This window comes from Phascolarctos cinereus, unplaced genomic scaffold (genome assembly GCF_003287225.1).
Source record: "Phascolarctos cinereus isolate Bilbo 61053 unplaced genomic scaffold, phaCin_HiC Scaffold_726;HRSCAF=1367, whole genome shotgun sequence".
Classification (NCBI taxonomy): Eukaryota; Metazoa; Chordata; class Mammalia; order Diprotodontia; family Phascolarctidae; genus Phascolarctos; species Phascolarctos cinereus.
Genome location: NW_027556098.1, coordinates 214,036,182 through 214,056,789, shown reverse-complemented (window position 1 = coordinate 214,056,789; position 20,608 = coordinate 214,036,182). Strand labels below are relative to the sequence as shown.

Genomic DNA, 20,608 nt, shown 5'->3' with positions numbered 1-20,608 from the left:
GACCTGCCCACTTTTCCTTATACCTGAATGGGACTGATAGAAAATCTTCAATGCTTTAAATTAATTCCACAGAGCTGCAGAATGGGTCATTTAACCACTGGGGTGGGAAGGAAGAGGCAGCCAGTTCCAATAGAGACCAGCTAAGAAATATGGCTCCCACGAGCTCACAAAGTGCCTTCTTTGGATAATGAGTGCTGGGTGCCACATTGCCACTGCCTGGATCTTTATTTCCCATTTGTAGGGGAAGGAATTTCTACCTCAGTACCTTCCAACTGGGAGCATTTTCCGCAATATTTCCTTTGGGCTGTTAGACTATCCTACTTCAGACAAACTGGAAGGGATGAGGGGAAAAAACTTTGTTTTTTAGGCAGCCTGTTTTCCCTATCAATCAGCAGCAGAGCTGAGTGGCCAAGTCTTCTGAGTAGCAGATGTGGCTGCAAGGCCAGGGTCACTCTATTCAAATCAATTTGGTTTCCGCCAAGATGCTGAGAAAGGCAGAACCCTGTGAAGAGATGCAACCTCTCCAATCCCATCCCTGACATGTGCCTGTCTATTGGGAGATGGGATGGGAAACAGTCACATGGCACTTAAGTGAATAACTGTCTCCCTCTCCCTCTCCCTCTGTTTTCTCACTTTCCTGGCTGGACTAAAAGTTGCCTACAGTTTCCTTTCACTTATATAGCTGCCTCTGACTCAAAAGGGAGTCCACAGCCTGTGAAAAGTACCTAAAAAACAAAGAAATTAGTCTTTAGCCCAGAAGACACATTTGAAATATGAACATCTGTACTATATGCTTCCAAACACAGAGTGCCTTCCTCCTGGCCCAGGGATGGAATTAGACTCTTCAAGCAGCAAGTGGGTGAACCAGTTTTGGTTTAGATCAAGAGGCCTGAAATTATTTATTTATTTAATTCGATGTTTTATTTATTTAATTAAATGAAGTTATTTATTTAATTAATCTTCTTTTCTCCAGATAAGTCTATATCATGGAATCACCTAAGCCTAAAGCCGTATTTGCTTCCTTTAACCCATAATATAAAGAAGTGGGGGAAAAAAGTGGATACATATTTTAGAAGGTTATTTTATACCAGTTCTATAAATAGTTTTCAAAGTCCATTAAGATTGGGGAAAATGAGCTTGTCTTGAAAAACATCCACTGATACCACCAATTCAATTTTTAAAATAAAGCAAACATTTGTTAAGTGCTTATTATGTTGGGCTAGGTTCTGGGGATAAAAAGACAAAAACAAAACTACATTAAGTACCCTATATTCTACTGGGAGGAATATAACATGTACACAAACATATCAATACAAGATGATTTGAGAGTGAGTGCTAACAACTGGGAGGGATCAAGGAAGGCTTTCCAGGTGATGCTTAACCTGAGACTTGGAGAAATCAACTAATATTCTGTTAGTGAGTCAACAAACATTTATTAAGCACCTACTATGTACCAGGCAGAGTGCTAAGCACTGGGGCTATAAAGAAAAGGACCAAAATAGTCCTTGCTCTCAAGGATCTCACAATCTAATGGGGCAGACAACCTGAAAATAACTACGTACAAACAAGATACATTCAGGATAATTTGGAGATAATCAATAGAGGGAAGGCATGTGAGATAAGGGGACTTAGGGAAGGGCTTCTTCAACTAATCAATCAATAAGCATTGATTAAGAACCTACTGCAAGGGGCAGCTAGGTGGCGCACTGGATAGAGCACTAGCCCTGAAGTCAGGAGTACCTGAGTTCAAAATCTGGTCTCAGACCAAACACTTGACACTTATTAGCTGTGTGACCCTGGGCAAGTCACTTAACCCCAATTGCCTTAAAAAAAAAAAAGAAAAAGAAAAAAAAACTACCTGTTAAAAAAAAAAGAACCTACTGTATACTGAACTCTAGTATGTTAGGGGCTGGAAGACAAAGGAATATGAAAGGGAGAGATAAAAGGGAAATGAAAGCCCCACTATCCTCCCCAGTCACTTGGGTTCATAATGATGGAATCACCCTCACCTCTTCTCTCTCCTTCACTTCCTCCTCACCCCACTTCCCATGTCTTGTTGATTTGTATCTCCCCAGCACTTCTCTCATCTATTCTCTTCTCTCCATGGGCATGGCCACCATTCTAATTTAAGTCCTTATCACCTCTCACCTAGAGGACTGAAACAGCCTTCTAATTCATGTTTCTGTCTGCCTCTAGGCCAGATAAAACATCACCTATTCTGCCTGGCATTTCAAGCAAGTCTGTCACAGTCTAGCTCCAGCCAATTTTTCCAGACTGCTTTCATATTCCTGCTCCTTGTGCACTTTATAGTCAACCCACCTGGCCTACTTGTTCCATAGATAATAGTCTATCTTGCACCTTCATGCCTTTGCATGCCTATACCTGAAATGCACTCCTTTCTCATTTGCGTTTCTTGGACTCTTTAGCTCTCTTCAAACCTCTTCTAGGCACTTCACATCAAGTGCCATCAGCCACAGGAAGTCTTGAGTGATCACTTCAGTTGTTAGTGTCCTTCCCACTCAAATTATCCTGTATTTAGGCGTTGCTTTCCCTCAGTAGAATGGAAACTGCTTGAGGCCAGGGATCTGCTTTGTTTTTTTGGTTTTTGTAACCCCAGCATTTGGCACAGTGCCTTGCTCATATTAGCTGATTTATAAACGTTTATTGAATTAGTGAAATAATGAGTGTATTCTAAACAGAGGGCAGGGTTTATGTGATGGCATTTAGGCAGGAGATTAGACATTAAATACCAGGCCGAAGAGTTTGTATTTCATCTTAGAGGTAACAGGAGCCACCAAAGTTCTTAAGCAGGAGAAGAGCTTGGTCAGATCTGTGCCCTGCACACTCACCTGGGCTAACACACCTTTCTGCAATGCCAAACATTGCTAGGTACAGTGAATGGCATCATGTACCTCCATGTAACCACACATACTTTCCTCATTAACATAATTTCTCACAAAAGTTGAACAGAAAGAAAAGACAAAAGAGGGCTAGAATTTAACTGAATTCAACAAACACTTATTAAATGTTTGTTTTGTGCTGAGAATGCTAACTCTCTTTTAAGGTCATTGCAGTATTTTCCTTTGATCAGGGTGCAGGGCCTGAGTGTCACCACAGTTCACCAGGCAAACTAGAATTGGTGATCTACCATCTTCACTTCTTGAAATACCTAGCATCCTTCAAGGCTCAATTCATGTATCACTGCCTGCAAGCCTTCAGACTCCCCTAGTTGTTAGCTCTCTGAGCTCCTCAAACTTACGTTTACTCCTTTACTTTATGTTAACTCTTTCTAAGTAAAAGTAATCTCCTTGAGGGCAGGGACAGTTTTTCATTTGTCATTGCATCCCCAGAACCTAACATAGTGCCTTGGTCACAGAAATCACTTACTAGATTATCGCTGTTGTTCAATCATTTCAGTCGTGTCTGACTCTTGGGGACCCCATTTGGGGTTTTCTCAGCAGAGATACTGGAGTGGCTTACCATTGCCTTCTCCAGCTCATTTTACAGATGAGGAAATTGAGACAAACAAAGTTAAGTGACTTGACCAGAGTCACACCTTCAGGAAGCGTCTGAGGCCATATTTGAATTCAGGAAGAACAATCTTCCTGACTATAGGCCCAGAGCTCTATTCACTGTAACACTTAGCTGTCCCTTAATAATAGTTTGTTGAATTGAATTCATGTCACTGGAGAAGGCAACTGAGGACTACTACTTCTTCAAAACTTTCCTCAGAAAAGTCTCCTCTTCAATGCCCTTTGGATCATAGACATCTAAAGAAGACCTTAGTCATCTATTCCAACTACCTCACTTTATAGATGAGTAGACTGAGGCCCACAGGGCTTAAATCACTTGTTCAAGGTCAAAGTAAAGAACAGAGCTGGGATTTGAACCTAAATCTTTCAAGTTTAATCCAAAACTTTTCCCACTGCAATCATGCCAGAGGCACCAAAGCTCATGCTTCTTTTCATGGCTGCTTTGCACTAATAATTACTGGAGAGTAATAATAACTCACATTTGTATAATTATGAAATGTTCTACATAAATTATCATTATGCTCATTATGTCTCTTGTAGACAAGAAGGTAATATTAGCCTTCTATCATAGATGAGGAAACAGTTTTCAGGGTGAAGTACCTTATCTAGAAGTAGACATCTAGGAAATGTCTGGGGAGGAACTCAAACCTGGGTCTTCTGTCTCTAAGTCCAAGACTTCTCCCACTGTACCAGGGCTGCCTCTTAAACGGATATTTTCAAAGGTGGCACAAAGTTGTTGCTGCTTCTTTTAATGATGTATACTAAGCTGGCAGAAAACAGTCCTGAGAAAGGCCTAATAACTCTGAAAAAGTAAAACCACAGCCCTGCTCCTCACATTAGATACTGGCACCACAAGGCGGTGGCAGTCAGGCATAAAAAAATCTTAGCTCTGTGCCCAGAGTTAAGATGAAGCTTAAGCCACTCAGAAAAAATTCTAGGTATTAAGCATTTCTTGGCCAAGATTCTTCAGAAAGCCAGTGTGAGAAGAGCCAAAGGGACATTTTATTTTCCAAAGTACAAAGGCTGGGGAACTTTTTTTTCTTTTTAAAAATTAACATTTTATTGCTGCCTATTGCTTTTATATCTCTGTCATATCTGAATATACCACACTTCCCCCAGTCTTTACCCAGGCAGTCTTTTTCCTTTTTAATAAAAAAAAAATTTAAGTAGACCCAACCAAGAGTGTTCCTACGTCTGACAGCATATGCAATACCCTGTACCCATAATTCTTCACATCTCTAAGGAAAGGGGGTAGATGAATTTTTAAAATTTTTTCTTTGGGGTCATGAGTGGTCATTACAAGTATACAGTGTTTTTATCATTGTTCTAGTGAGGTGTTTTTGTTTTTGTTTTTTTAAGGAACTTTCTATTCATCTGCTTCCTCAGCTTAATACACAATACCATTTGGGAATAAGATGAAAAGCCATGATTATTATTTTTTTTTTGTCTAGACACCCACCTATTCAAAACTATGGTTTCTAATCATTTTCTTTTTTTTTTGGTGAGGCAATTGGGGTTAAGTGACTTGCTCAGGGTCACACAGTTAGTAAGCATTAAGTGTTTGAGGTTGGATTTGAACTCAGGCCCTCCTGATTCCAAGGCTGGAGCTCTGTCCACTGCATCACCTAGCTGCTCCAGTTTCTAATCATTTTCTACGGTCACTGTCTTTTTTATCTTTATGTTCAACCTCTCATAGCCAAATGAAGGACAAAAATGTATATCCCTGTGTTACTTTTCTCAGAACTTTGTTTGGGCTTGTTAGACGAAATCATCCAAAAAATGCTCAGAGACAGGCAGGGAAAGTGGAAGGACATAAGCAAGGCAGAGAAACAATTCAGGGCCAAAGAGATACTTGGTCCAGTGTAATATTGTGGACTTTTCAAAGACTACAAGCATATTAAGATTTTAAAAAAGCAGTGCCAGGGGCAGCTAGGTGGCGCAGTGGATACAGCACCAGCCCTGAAGTCAGGAGGACCTGAGTTCAAATCTGACCTCAAACTAAACACGTGGCACTTATTAGCTGTGTTACCTTGGGCAAGTCACTTAACCCCAATTGTCTAAAAAAAAAAATAAAAAGCAGTGCCAAAGCTGGAGAATTGAAAGATAAATCCTTAAAAATGGTATGGCCCCTAAGTTCCCTTTCAACTTGAAATCTGTTATTCTATGATATAATATTTGTCATTCCATATGGGATATTTATATTTATTATCGAGTTACATATAGGACACATATTACTGTTTTGTTAGAATGAATTGATTTCATTATTTATTTAGTCTTTTTAAAATTTAATCTTCATGAAAGGGTTTTTGGGTCACTTCCAAACCAATCCAATCCAAGATGAATTTATTATGTGTGCTAAATGCTAGGAATACAAACACAAAATGAGAAAGTCCCAGCTTTCATGCAGCTTCCATATTACTAGGGAGATAAAACATGTAGAGATATGATAATACAAGGGAGGAAAAAACACTAACCACTAGGGGGATCAGAAGAGACTTCTGGTGGGAGGCAGTGTGTGAAGTAAACTGCTCTACTCACTGTTCCATGGGGAATAGTTTGATATTCCATCTCCAGCCTCCAAGTCTCTGTATAAGCAGTCCACCATGCTGCCATGCTCTTCCCTTCACCTCAGCCTGTAGAACCCATAGCTTCCTTCTGAGCATAGTCCAAGCATCATCTCCTCCAGGAAGACTTTCCTCACCTCCCCTAATCCCCCCTACCCAGTTATTAAAGCTATCCTCTCAAAATTACTTTGTATTTACCATAGCCACGCACATATATTCTGCACACACTTATTTGTGTACATGTTGTTTCAGCAGACTATAAGCTCCTTGAGGGCAGGCGCTGTTTGGTTTTTCCATATATGCCCAGCACCCAGCACAGTGTATTAAATAATACTTCTTGAATAGAAATGAATTGAATTGAGTTGAGCCTTGAAGGAAGCTGAAATTATAAGAGGTGAAGTGATGGTGTGAACAAGTTTCAGGCATGGGGGAACAGCTTGGGAAAAACCCAGAGGCAGAAGCTAGAACACTGTGAAAATAGAGGAGTTGGCCTGGAGTGCGTGCGCGCGCATGTGTGTGTGTGTGTGTGTGTGTGTGTGTGTGTGTGTAATGGACAAATATTCTAGGCAGGAGCCAAAGTGGGATGGTCTTTAAATGGCAGGCCAGGGAGTTTGTAGAAGTATTATAAGGAATCACCAAATTTTAAGCAGGATAGTGACATGATTGGACTTATGCTTTAAGAAGGTAATTTTGGCATTGTTTTAAAAAGACCAAGAAAAATGTGATTAAAAAATTGTTTTTTAATTGTTTTTCAAACTCTAAGTTTTATAGATTTTAATACTGTAAGAAACCTCAAAGTATATCTACTTAAACCCCCTCATTTTACAGATGAGGGAGCTCAGGCCCAGGTAGTAAATAGTAGAGGTGGGATTTGAACTCAAGTCCTTTTATTCTAAAGCCAATCTTCCTTCTACTGTATCACACTATTGTTAGCACAGTGGGATCTATGTGGTACAATGGATAGAGTGCTGGGCCTGAAGTCAGGAAGACATTTTTATGAGTTCAAATTTGGCCTCAGATACTTACTAGCTGTGTGACCCTGGACAAGTCACTTAACCCTGTTTGCCTCAGTTTCTTCATCTGCAAAATGAGTTGGAAAAGGAAATGACAAACCACTCCAGTATCTTTGCCAAGAAAACCCCAAATGGGGCCGTGAAGAGTCGGCCACGACTGAAAACCAATGAACAACAAGTAGTTGACACAAGTGTATTTTTGAAAGGGATTTTTAAATGCATAACTCTAAGGACACAATAGTCTCATGACATTTATGGCCTAACACTCTCACAAATGCTCATTGACCTCAGAAGCATGAAAGATAAAAAAAAATCAAGAGATAATAGTGATGACTTACTCTTAAGATATTATAGAATATTTATTACCAGTTTCATGACAGGAGTAAATGTGTTAGTTTATAGAAAACTGACTGTTTTAAGGAAACATCTTACAAAACAAAGATTCATGTGAACTTTACATATAAATAAAAAGGGAAAAGATGAAAACTGGACTGCTTTAATGGAAGCAAAAGTAATAATGCCTCTTATTAAACTTAAAGTTTATATAATTAATCAAGGCCAGAAGACCCTGGATGATACAAATCAATTGGGATTCTTTGTCAAGAAGAATTCTACAGAATTCTCAGAAAGCTGAGAAGCAGGCCAAGGGTGAAATAAGGACATCATTTCAGTTTGAACTTTGTGAATCTCTCATTCTTGCAAACTTGATACTGGATATTAATAAAATGCAGTGTGTGTGTGTGTGTGTGTGTGTGTGTGTGTGTGTGTGCGCGTGTATGAGCTCAGGGGGCAACCTACCCTTGTCTCCTGCCAAGACTGTCAAATGAGAAACTGTTCCATGAAGTCATGTGAAAACATGAAAATGTACTAGCTGGTTTCCTCAGACATCACTCAATCATCAGATTGCCTGGCTAGGCTAGACTGGTGGACAGCAGGAATTACTCTTTCCACAAAAAAAAAAAATTAAAGTAATGAGTTGAAGGAAGTGGGATGCTGATGCATTGAAAACAGTCCTTCAAACAAGAAAGACATTTAAAAAAAATCTCTACACGGCTCTGTGGAGCCAAGTAGCTGAGCTTGTTTTAATGGAGATTAAACCTGGACTCATAGCACCCTTTGGTTAATTCTTGACAGCATGAAGGGGGTGGGTGGAAGTGGCAATTATTAAGGGAATTTGTGCTTGACTCATTTGGTATAGAAAGTAGAGACTGTTTTGGTATAGTGGAAATAGAACTATTTATGGATTTCATTCCCACCTCTGACACTCACTACCTGCGTAATTTTAGCATTTTGAGAGAACCAGCTAGGGCAGCCAGGTGGCTTAGTGCATAGAGCACCAGCCCTGGAGTTAGGACGACCTGAGTTCAAATCTGGTCTCAGATCAGACACTTGACACTTACTAGCTGTGCGACCCTGGGCAAGTCACAACCCCAATTGCCTCAGGGCGTGGTGGGGGGGAAGGGAGAGAATGCAAGAGAGAGCAAGCTATAGCAAAGATGATCAGGGTATAGGAATGAATTGAGAGGTGCATTAATGGGCCTTTTTTGATGTTTTTTTCATCATAGGGGGTGACCCTGGGTTCTTGAAGAAGATATATGGCAAGTCCCATAAAGTTTCAAAGTCCTAATGACAGATGAAAGGTGGTTCTTGAGGGTCAGCTCAATGGAGGGCAGACCTGGCCAGGTGTTAACAAGCTTACAGGTACAGAGAGTGATTCTCTGTCTAGAGACCAAGAACTAGTCTAATTCAGTTTGGAGAGGTTCATTTCCAGAAGGTTAGCCAGAAGGTGATTTTTTTTTTATTGGAGGAGCTCATTAAACTGTCTTAGGCATGAGACAGTGACGGTGGTGGTGGTGGGAGTTTATTAGTAGTGGTAGTGCTCAGTGAATGAAATTATAGATTTTCTGAAATATGGAGGCATTATACAATTTTAGATTTTTATTTTTTGGCATGGGCTCTGGACCCATCTGGAATGTTATAACCCATATTCTTAAGTCTACTATTATTAAGTGACAGTTTGTATTTTATTTATTTATTTATTAATTATTTTGATGTATTTTATAATATCCTAGGACAATATCAGTAGCCAGCAGTTATATATAATTTTAAGGTTTGCAAAGCACTCTACATACACTATTTCATTTGAATCTCATAACAACCATGTGAAACAGGTGTTATTATTATCTCTATTTTATATATGAAGAGACTTCACTTCTTGACTCTGAGCGAAGCTGTCATAGCATCATAGATTTAGAGTTGCAAGGGACCTCTGAGGCCATTGAATCCAATCCTCCCATTTTACAGGTGAGGAAACTGAGGCTGAGGCAGGTCAAATTGCTCACCTCACACAGGTAGTAGGTGCCAGAGCTGGGAACGGGAGCCATAACTGATTCTATATCCATTATACCAGACTGTCTCTACTTTCTAAAAGCCGTGTTCTTGCCGTCTCCAGTGAATGATACTTCTTCCCTGAAAATTTGGTGCTTAGTGAGTAGAACTGAAGAGAGGCACTCTTGCCTTGATTCTGCTCCACCAGAAATGTATTTATTCTTCCCCACTGGATCCAGAACAAATAAATCATAGGATTATAGATTTTTAGAGCTGGAAGAGATCTTAGAAATTACCTGGTCCAACTTCCTTATTTTATGGATGAAGAAAGTGGTATCATGAAAGATGAAGCGACTTTCTGAGGGTCACGCAGATAGTAGGAGACAGTCAGAATTCGCATCCAGGTCCTCTGACTTCACATACAGAACTCTTCTCTATGCCATCGGTGATTCCTCTGAATACGGACTACTAGAAATTTACAATAGAAACAGCCAGTTGTGATATTCCAGTTCTAAGATGTCTAGAATATTTACCCTTAAGTTAAATGGAATGACAGGACAAAGTTCATTTCTGAACTGTTTTGTAAATATTTGCTACTAACCATATACAATGAAGACACGTGGCTTCACAATGTTGTTCAGTCATGTTCAACTCTTCGTGACCCCATGGACCATACCGTTCATGGGATTTTCTTGGCAAAGATACTGGGATGGTATAGCATTTCCTTCTCCAGTGGATTAAAGTAAATAGAGGCTAAGTGACTTGTCCAGGGTCACACAGCTAGTAAGTGTCTGAGGTTGGATTTGAACTCATGTTTTCCCTATTCCAGGCCTAGTGCTCCATCCACTGAGCCACCCAGCTGCTTATAGTTTCATATCTGACCCCATTTTGGGGTACTTTTTGTATACAGAAATATTTGTGTTTGTTCAGTAAATAATTAAAAAGAAAAATGTTTGGCATTCCTTTAAGGTTTTATGTAAAAGCACCTAAAATTTTGTAAAAGCATATAAAAACATGTCCTGTTAAATTAGGTTATGCAGATTTTTGGACAATAAGTAGAAAGACATTGTAGAATCCAAGGAAAGAAAAATCTTTCTTGGGGCAGCTAGGTGATGCAGTGGATAGAGCACCAGCCCTGGATTCAGGAGGACCTGAGTTCAAATTCGACCTCAGACATATAACACTTACTAGCTGTGTGACCCTGGGCAAGTCACTTAACCCCACTGCCTAGCCACCTCCCCCCCAAAAAAAGAAAGATCTTTCTTGACCAGTTGCTCTTTCAGTGATAAACTGTTCAGTAGCTTGGTGTAGAATTGATACGCTTTCCTTCACCTTCAGTAAGGTAGAATTTCAGAGGAGAAAAATACCTTATGATTATTTCTATGACTTCATTCCTATAAAACCCTTCCCCCCACCATGGTAGAAGCAGGGACGTGGTGTACTGGAACCAATTGGAACTGGGTCTTGAATTTTTAGTGTGAGCAGTTATACTTTAAAAATTGGCAAACGCCAGGTAGAATTACAATTGTTGAAAGTTAGAATAATTTTCACATTGGAGTCCTTTAATTAGATAAGAAAACCGTAAGTCACATTATTTCAAGGACTTTGTACTTGTCAATCATATGGGAATTTTGAATTGAGTTTAAATGATTTTGCAAGTTTATTTTTTTCTTTAAATTTGCATTAATTATTCTATCCATATTTAACACAGCCATGTGTCAAAATTCACTCTCAGGTTACATGGTGTCACTAAAAGCTTTCGTTTTTAATTATTTTCATGTATATGTTTAATTGAAACTTTTGCTAATGTATTTTTAATATTCCAGTTTTAACATCATTGTGTTAATTTTGAGAAATAAATTAATATCAAATAAGGAATAAGTATTCTGATGGCTTCTTGGTAAGCACATTGAATTAATTTTTTTAATAAAAAAAAGAAATTGGCAAATACTACAAATCAGGCTTTGATTTATTGTTTTGTAGTTTCTCTAGACTTGAGAAAGTGATGGAGAGCACGTTAATGATGTTAAAAGTGTGTTGTGCTTACATTTTTCCCCCCAGAGAGCTGGTTGTTAAACATTCACCAGCACACTCCTGGATAGAAGAATCTTCTTACCTTGGTCAGTCAACGACTATTTATTAAACACCTATTAAGTGCCAGGAATGGTGCTAAGCACTGATGCTATAAAGAGAGATAAAAATCACTCCTGCCTTCAAGGAGCTTAAGGTCCAATGGAAGACAGGGTGGTCTGTCTCTGATAATTATCCCTGTAGCTGCCCCACAGCTTGTTCATCTTGGCAGACCATGTGGATGCAAGTTCACCCAACAATTACTACCTCTTCACAGGAGGTGGTGGACTGGGTTTGAGCCTGTCTTAGATGAACATCAGCTTTGTGACCTGAGGCAAGGTACTCATTCTCTAAGTACCCCAGGAATCTCTCTAAGGTTAGATATGTTATAGCAGAATTACTGGTTTGCATCTACGGATGGAGTTTCCACTCTGAGAGATCTCCATACTGATGAAATCACAGGTCTGAAGCAAGCCAAGCAACCCTTCCCAAACCAAGACAGGGTTAAGAAAGCCCCAAATCGCCCTTTCTCTCACTTTTTCTCATGGCCATTTGAATAAATTCATCTTATGTCAAAGGCCTCTTTTTGGGGGGGGGTGGAGGGGCCAAGGTGATTGGGCTTCAGCATGAAAATTCATGCCACTGATATTCAAATGGGCAATGAGACATTGTTAGCTTAGAACAGCTGCAAACAGCTGGACTATCCTAGGAAGTAGTGAGTTCGCTATCACTAAATGTCTTCAAATACAGGGATGCTCCTCTGGAAATGTATTTACTCAGCCCCCAACTGAAACTAGGAAAAATAAACTAGATGATTCTTTCAAACTTAGACAGCTAGAAATTTATAAAAACTGAAATTGTCAATAGAGGTATGGGCGGTGCTAGGTGACTCTTATAGCATGATAGATTTATAGCTAGAAGGACCTTGAGAGTGAGGGGAAGAAAAGCATCTATTATGCTCCAGCCACTGCGGTAAGTGCTTTACAAACATCATCTAATTTGATCATCACAACAATCCTAGGTGCGTGTCTGGGGGTGGTGGTGGTGGTGGTGGTGAAGGAAGTGCTATTATTATCCCCATTTTACAGCTGAGGAAACTGAAGCAGGCAGAGGTTAAGTGACTTGCCCAGGGTCACAAAGCTAGTGAGTGTCTGAAACTAGATTTGAATTCAGATCTTCCTGACTTTGGGCCCAGTGATTTTATTCACTAGATGAACTAGAAGTCAGCTAGTCCAACTCCCCTCATATTGCAGATGAAGAAATTGAGACCCCCAAAAGTTAAACGACTTGCCTGAGGTTATACAGATAGTAAGTGGCTTAACCAGAACTTCCGCCCAAATTTGCTCACTCCAAATGCAGTACTCCTTCTAACTTTCAGCCTTTTCAGCCTCATTATACATCACTCTCTCATCTTTGCAGCGATTTTGCATTGTTTGCTCCCTCATGCCTGGTACGCTTCCCCCTACCCTCAATTTTATCACTCAGACTCCCCCTTTATCTTCAAAATTCTGTCCAAGAGACAACTTCTATATAAAACCTTTCCTGGTGTCCCAACCTGAGTGTCCCCCTCCCAAAATTTACCTTATATTTATTTTTAAAAATATTTGTAGATGTTTAGTTACATATATGTTGACTTGCGTAACAGCATGTAAGCTCCTGAAGGCAGGGACTATTTGTTTCATTGTTGTTTTTGTATCCCCATCACCTAACATAGTGTGTGGCATCTAGTAGGTGCTTAACAAATGCTAGTTGACTGACCAATTGGTTCTGTTACCAAATGTGGGATTCAGATAATGAAATTATTTTCTAAGGTGCAAAAGCACCCCCTCCTCAACTTCAAATTTTAGAAAGACAGAAATATAGTCTTTAATTGTATAGTCTCCCCACCATCTTTCTAGGTGGTACCCTAGTCAGCAATCCTTTGTGGTTCATATAACCCAACATTTCCTTTCAGGCTACTCTGGAAAAACACATTGAGTAATATGGGATGGAATGATCTGTTAAGTGTTTCCAGTGTTATTTTTTTTTAGCCAGAAGAAATAACGAATCATAAGACAACCAGGAAAAAGGAGATATGCTAGGCAACAGCAATAACTTTATAAAGTCTCTGAGGGTAGAATTGTTAAGAGTACACAGAAGTTACCTTTGCTATTCTCCACAGCCTGTTTAATACCCAATGATCAATGCCACAGTGAAATTTTAAGTTGGAATCCTCAATGAATCCAATGGTTCAGCATGGAGTGGCAGTGAGAGCCCTTTAAAAAAAATTTTTATTGCAATCAAATAATGTAGAGGACCAAACTCCAACTCTACCACTTACTAATGCTGGCACCATAAACAAGTCACTTCATTTTCTCTGGGATCTCAGTTATCTAATCTATAAAAGGATTGGACTGGGTGACCTATAAGATCCAATGAAAAATTCCAGCAAGCTAATGTACAAACAAGCCAGAGCTAATCATGGGGTATAGAATGTCTGGCCTCTGCTTTTGAGGGTCTCTTTTCTGTGTTTTATATAGCCTTAGCAACTGGATGATAACTACTGCCCAGTTCACAGCTGATACAAGATGGTAACAAGAAGGATGAATTTTGAAATCATTGAACATTTCAATAATTATCTAAGTGACAGAAGGGAGGGTTCTTATGTAGGGTGACCTCTTCTCTAACGACTTTTTCCTGGACACAATGAAAATGACAGGTGTGAGGTTGGGGAGGTGTTCCCATCAGCCACTTCCTTCCTTAAGCACTCTGGCTTCTTCTGGTCAGATTTGATTAGAAATTCAGAGCCAGTATCAGCTTTAAAAGCTGGAGGGAGGTGCCTTACATTCACCCTCAGCCAATGCTGACTGTTTGATGATGGAAGAAATAGCTGCCATCTAGCTTGACTTTAGTTCCCCCAGTCTTTAGACTACTTAGATGAATCTTTTAAATCTTTTAAAAATTCCAGAGATACATCACTGACTTTAGAATGAAACAGAGACACTTTCAGATCCAAAGAACACAAAATTTCTGATTAGTCAACTGAAGAACCCTTTGTTCAGTTCCTGAGGCATGTCAGGCAGTATGGTATACATGGTAAATAGAGTGCTGGTCATGGAGTAGAGTCAGGAGGACTCGAGTCTTGCCTCTGACACATATTGACTATGTAGCCCTGAGCAAATCTCTTATTTAACCTTCCCGCCACCACCAGAGAGTCCAGGTGACTCTCTAAGACTATAAATTGTAGGGTAGGTGTCAACCTGCATTGTTAGAGGAAATTTCCTCACTGGGAATCCCTATGCCGATGAAATCTAAGTTTTGGTCTCCCAAAGTTACTCTTTTAAGTGTGTGGGATACAAAGAAGAAAAAAGACAAAACAGATCCTGAGCTCAAGGAGTTTAGAAACTAATTGGAGGTGTAGGGGAGAAATGAAGAGGATTGTGATTATTACTGGTCTTTCCTCAAATCTTCCCAATAGCCTAGATCCAAGTCTATGAAACAGTTAAGCAAACGGTTCCTAAGCATATTCATGATTTATAAATTATGTAACCTATTTTTGGCTGGGCCACCATATGGAGATAACAATTTCAAAAAGATTTATGAATAGAGAAGTTAAAAAGAGAGCTATTTGGAAGGGGCAGGATCTTAAAAAGGGGAGCAGGTTGAATTAAGGGCTTTGAAGTTTTCTTCTGCTTCCTGAATTTTTAATCATATCTATCTCTCTGTTTTCCTGAATGTAAAGTATCTCCTAATACTAGTGTCTCTGTTCCTCTGCTAGCTAGCTGGTATGACTATGGGGAAATTACTTTTCTCCAAGCCTCAGTTTCTTTTTTAGTAAAAGGGGGTACTAATGCTGGTACTACCAAGCTTACAAGATTACTGTGAAGAAAGTACCTTGCATATTGTTAGACTATCATTATGCTTATTATTTTTATTATTATTATAGTTATTGCTGTTATCTTGTTCTCCTCATCCTTTTTGATGGTACTTAGTAGAAAGAGTGAGAGGATGAGTTGATCTCCTATTATTCTTTTATTTTATTTTATTGGCTGGGCAATGGGGTTAAGTGACTTGCCCAGGGTCACACAGTTAGTAAGTGTTATGTGTCTGAGGCTGGATTTGAATTCAGGTCTTCTTGAATCCAGGGCCAGTGCTCTATGCACTGCACTACCTAACTGCCCCTTTTCTTTTATTTTTAATGACGTGCAGACAATTTCTTGGGTGGAAAGGCTTGTTTTCTCCCTTCCTTCCTTTTTTCCTTCTCACACAGACAATTGGCTAATCTTCTCACAGGTCTTCCTGCCTCCAATTGGCTCTTTCCCAAACAATCCTTTACCCCACTACCCAAGTAACTTTCCAAAGGAACTATTCTGATCATACCACCACTCTACACAAAAACTTATGATGGATTCCAATGACTATCAAATAAAGGATAAACTCCTGATTCTGCATTCAAGGTTCTCCATGATCTGCTTACTATTTTCCTTTCTAGTCTTATCTCTTTGTGTGTGTGTGTGTGTGTGTGGCAACTGGGGTTAAGTGACTTGCCCAGAGTCACACAGCTACTAAATATCAAGTGTCTGAGGCCGGATTCAAACTCGGGTCCTCCTGACTCCAAGGCCAGAGCTCTATCTACTGTCCTGTCTAGCCTTATCTCATATTACTTTCCTTCACATATGCTATATTTTAGCCAGACTGCTTTTCATACATGTTCTGTCTTCTTGAATCTCCATGCTTTTGCTTGGACCATTCTACATGCTCGGAATGTATTCTTTCCCTTCCCCTAATCCTCATATATTATTATGCCTTCCTTCCTTCCTTCCAGTGCTGATGAATCTATGAAGCCTTTACTAACCCTAGCTCTCCCCCTCATAGCACTGTCTCCCACCTCAGTTTTATGTCTTTTGCTTAGACCCCCCCCACTACACCTTACTATATTTCTCCTGTACCAGTTTGATTAGTCTCCTCTCAGCCCATTAGATTCTAATCTCCCAGCTATACAGGGTGTCCCAAAAGTCTTAGTTCATTATAATACTTTATTTGTCATTTGTCATTGTTTCTCAGATGAAAGAATGAATGAACAGATATAATATCCTCTACTTCTATTCCCAGTGCTACATAACCAAGGTATTTTTCCTCCTGGTACCTTGCTTAGATTTTTTCTTTGTGTCTACCATTTTTTCTGTCATATCATACTTATTTCTGTATATGCTTCCTTCTCACCTTTCCCTTTAGAATGTAAGCTTCTTGAGAACAGGGGCTGCCATCATTGCTCTGTTTGTAACTCAGTCCTTAGTAAATATTAGTTGAATTGAATCACAAATAAAAAAACTAATACTGAATGCTTAACCCCTCCTTTTATCTATTCTAACTTTTTCCACACACAATTCCACACCTCACTGGCTCCATATGATCTCTTACTGCCTCTCTTACCCTTCTTTTTCCTTTCAAGGTTGGCCTTGATGTTAATTTAAATCAGATTTTTACCTCTGTATACAATGTTTCTCCAGAAGTATCACCATGCCATCCCCCCTCCCATCTTCACTATTTTTTATCAGTTTCCATACAAATCTTTCTCAACTACTCAACATTCTCCTGGTATTGAGGCATTTGAAAGCACCTAAGGTGACCAGGTTGATGAGTCCATACGACCCATGGTCTGTCCATTTAGAATGTGAAGACTTCCTGGCATTTTTTTCTTATAATAACATACTCCAAGCTCAGTAGCATCAATAGGAAAAGATCCTGGTAGAAAGACTAAAAGCAAAGAAGCGATTATAATTTTCCCCTGTAGCTTTACATTGTTTTGCAGAATAACCTGGTCATTGTTTATTTCTGGGGAGACACAATCAATTCTCTAGGGATTCTTTCTGTGGGGGGGAGGGGGTATTGTGTGGCATAGAATACAAAGCCAGGACTGGGATATATGGGTATAGTTTTTATCAGTAGTCAGTATTTGGACATTTTAAAATTCATTGTCTTCAAATGAATCAGAAAACTTTAAACTCTGGGCTTTTAAGGTAAACTTCCAGAAAGGGTTACCTTGCATATTAAGGGCAAAATAAACATAACTACTGCTGAACAGAACTCCTATTTTGTGGGCTAAAGGCCTGGAAATGATACTTGGGTAATATTTACTCCCATCAATTAAGGACAATTATCTTTGTGGATTGCAAAGACCATGAAAATTCAATTTCAATTATTCAATCACTTTACATTTTTTTATATTCCAAATTTCTTGAGTCACTAAAAAAAAAACCAACCCAAACCCACTCTATCTTCTGTTTTCTCTTCCTAATTGAGGAAATAGAGGTGACATGGTGTAATGGAACCAACATTAGTTTTGAAGACTGGAGAAACCTAGGTTGAATTCTCCCTCTCACACACTAGCTGTGTTACTATGGGCAAGTCATTTTACCTCTCTGAGCCTCAGTTTCCTTATTTTAAAAAAGGGGATTATAATAATATCTGTTCCTTAAACTTGGCATTCTATCTGCAGTGTCTCTCTGTGCCTTTGTACAAACTATTCTCTACGCCTGGAATTCACTTCTCTCTCTCTCTCTCTCTCTCTCTCTCTCTCTCTCCCCTACTCTCCCCCCTCCCCACATCAAATTTGATTTATTCTTTATACTTCCCTATTCATCTTGATTCAATCTATGCTCCTTCCTCTTGGAAGGAGCAGACTTCTGGAAGCCTTGCCTTTCTTCCAATAGGCAGACAGAGCACAGTACAGAATCTAACACAGAGAACCACTGTTTGCTCATGGCTGAAGACTGGCAACTTTAGATCAGCCCCAAGCACTTGACATCCATGAAATATGTGCTTGGACTCTGCACCAGGTGCTTCTTGTGTCTCAACTTTGCTTCCTAAGGATAGGGGTGAAGGAAGTCTTCGTGAGAGGAATGTTAGAGGAGGCATTCCCAGCTGGAAAGAATGCACTCCTTTCTCGCTTTTACCTCCCAGAATTTTCATCTTCATTCAAATCAACTCAGACACTACCTCCAACATGGTGAAGCCTTATCCTGCCCTCCAAGTTGCCAGTGCTCCTTTCCTCTGCAAATTTCTATGTTTTCATCTGTATGCATTTTGCATCCCTACAATAGAATGTAAGCTCCTTGAGGCCAGGAGTATTTCTTTTTTTTTTTTACTTTTTTTTTTGCTTTAATACCAGTTAGAGCAGCGACTTGTACAGAAGGCATTTAGTGTCTGTTTTATTGAATCAAATAACATCTATAAAGCTTTTTGTAAACCTCAAATTCAATGAGCATTTGTCTATTAAGGGGTTGCTATGTACAAGGCACTTTGCTAGACCTGGGTATAAAAAAACCCCCCAAAAAACAATGCATGCTCTTCAGGAGTTTATATTCTATTGGAAGGACACAGCATGTGCTCCAATAAATAAAATTGAGGCAGGAAAAACCCAAATAACTAGAAGGATTAGAGAAAGGTTTCATGAGAAAGTGACAAATAGGGCGCACCCTGAAAATGATAAAGATTCTAGTAGGCAATAAGGAGCAAGTGGATTCAAGGCAAGGGGAATGACTTACAGCCAAAGTGAGAGGTGTGATAAGGGCATGACTGGGAGTGATGGGAGTGAATGTGAACAAGGCTGTATAGAGAGAAGCTGAACAAGGTTTGGCCACGGGAGGAGGTGGGGGGGGAAGGAGGATGAGGGAAAGGGAAGAGTCAAGAATTAGGAACCTGGGAACTGGGACAACGATGATGGTGCTCCCACCAGAGAGGAGAATTTAAAAATGTGCTGCTTTGGGATGGGATGAGGGAGAGGGAAGAAGGTGAGGTCAGCTCTTATTCTCCCCTCCACATACAGAGGATACTAGGTCAATATCTGATTGTCGCCTTGGCCACTTTAGGAAACCCAAAAGAGCCCAAACACAGAATATTCCTTTGAGTGGAGGAAAAAGGAATCAGAAGCTATATGACCATTAACAGAGTCTGGACATGGATGGGTATGAGGGAATGGAGAAGAGGACTGAAAGAATGAGTCTGTTGACCAATGGAATGGAGAGGGTTCCAAAGGTAAATGTGCCTCACTTTCTAGATTTGATTTGGGTCAGCTCTACTGCCAGGAGGCAGAGAAGGTGGGTTGGCAAAACAACAAAAACGGTGAGCTGGGCATTTCTCTGGAATGCTGACAGAACTGTTGTGCTGTTTAAAAAAATCTGCATGGGATGCCTTCATAAGGTTTTCTTTTCAATAGAATCTTTGGGGAATATTTCAGTGTTTAAGCAACAGACATCCCCATTTTTCTTCTATTAGCGAATCAGCATTTGAAACATTATACTACAGCCTGCTAATCTAAAACCGTCTAGTTGGCACTTTCTAAAAACTGGCATAGCATTTTGTGGACGGGTACAATGGTATCTTCACATATCTGTGAGCAGGCCATGGAATATAAACAGGCCATGGAATTGTAATAAGTGTGAGTATTAAGTGCGTTTCTGAAAAGACCCCATGGTTAAGAGAATGTGCCACTGTTAAGCCAGCTCAAAAGTAAATTAAGTCTGAAAACAGTCCACAGCTGCAAAATGCAAGTGTTTGGCACTAATACATTAGGATTAGTGAAGACTAGATTACAATAAACCTTTTACCTCCTCTGGGCAGGTGGCCTTCAACAGAAGTGGGGACTCCCGGAATCTCAGAGTCAGAAGCTTGGAGACCCTCTAGTCAAATGACGTGACATAGGGAAAAGTAATTCAAGGCACCTTATGTAAATGTTTCCTGTTCATTCAATTCAACACATTTATTAAGCATCTCTCTAAACCACCCAAAACAGAAATGCTCTCTGAAGCACTGCAGTTAAGTGGTTATTCAGCCTCTCCTCCACGGACCAAAAGATGAGTCCTGGACCTCTCTGGAAAGGGCTTCCTTGTGGATTGATTCTCCCTCCAGGGACAATTTAGCAGGAGTTCTGCTGCCCAGCAATTGGCAGAGAAGAGAATTCAGCCAGAGTCTGCATCTAAATAGAAGTCCACTAGGAAAGAATTGATGGCTTTAAAAAATAACCAAGCGAATTACTTTCTGCTCCCCTAAGATCACCCTGTCCTCTCTGGCCTCTAGATGTGTATGGATCAAAGGTTATTAGCCTGGGGTATGTGAACTT

At 39.8% G+C, this 20,608-nt stretch overlaps 1 protein-coding gene across 9 annotated transcripts in view; it reads right to left on the bottom strand.

The window, feature by feature from the left end:
• The window catches only part of WIPF1 (WAS/WASL interacting protein family member 1), a 158,850-nt gene that overhangs the window by 63,732 nt on the left and 74,510 nt on the right, over nucleotides 1-20,608 (bottom strand). For 5 of the 9 annotated variants that reach the window (XM_020991008.2, XM_078146964.1, XM_020991006.2 and 2 more), the window contains exon 2: nucleotides 9,735-9,906. The exons of 2 other annotated variants lie outside the window; for them this stretch is intronic. The gene's annotated coding sequence lies outside the window, so the exon portion shown is untranslated. Of the gene's footprint in view, nucleotides 1-9,734; nucleotides 9,907-13,651; nucleotides 13,764-20,608 lie in introns of all 9 variants that reach the window. 2 more of the 9 variants (XM_020991003.2, XM_020991002.2) reach the window with 1 other exon arrangement.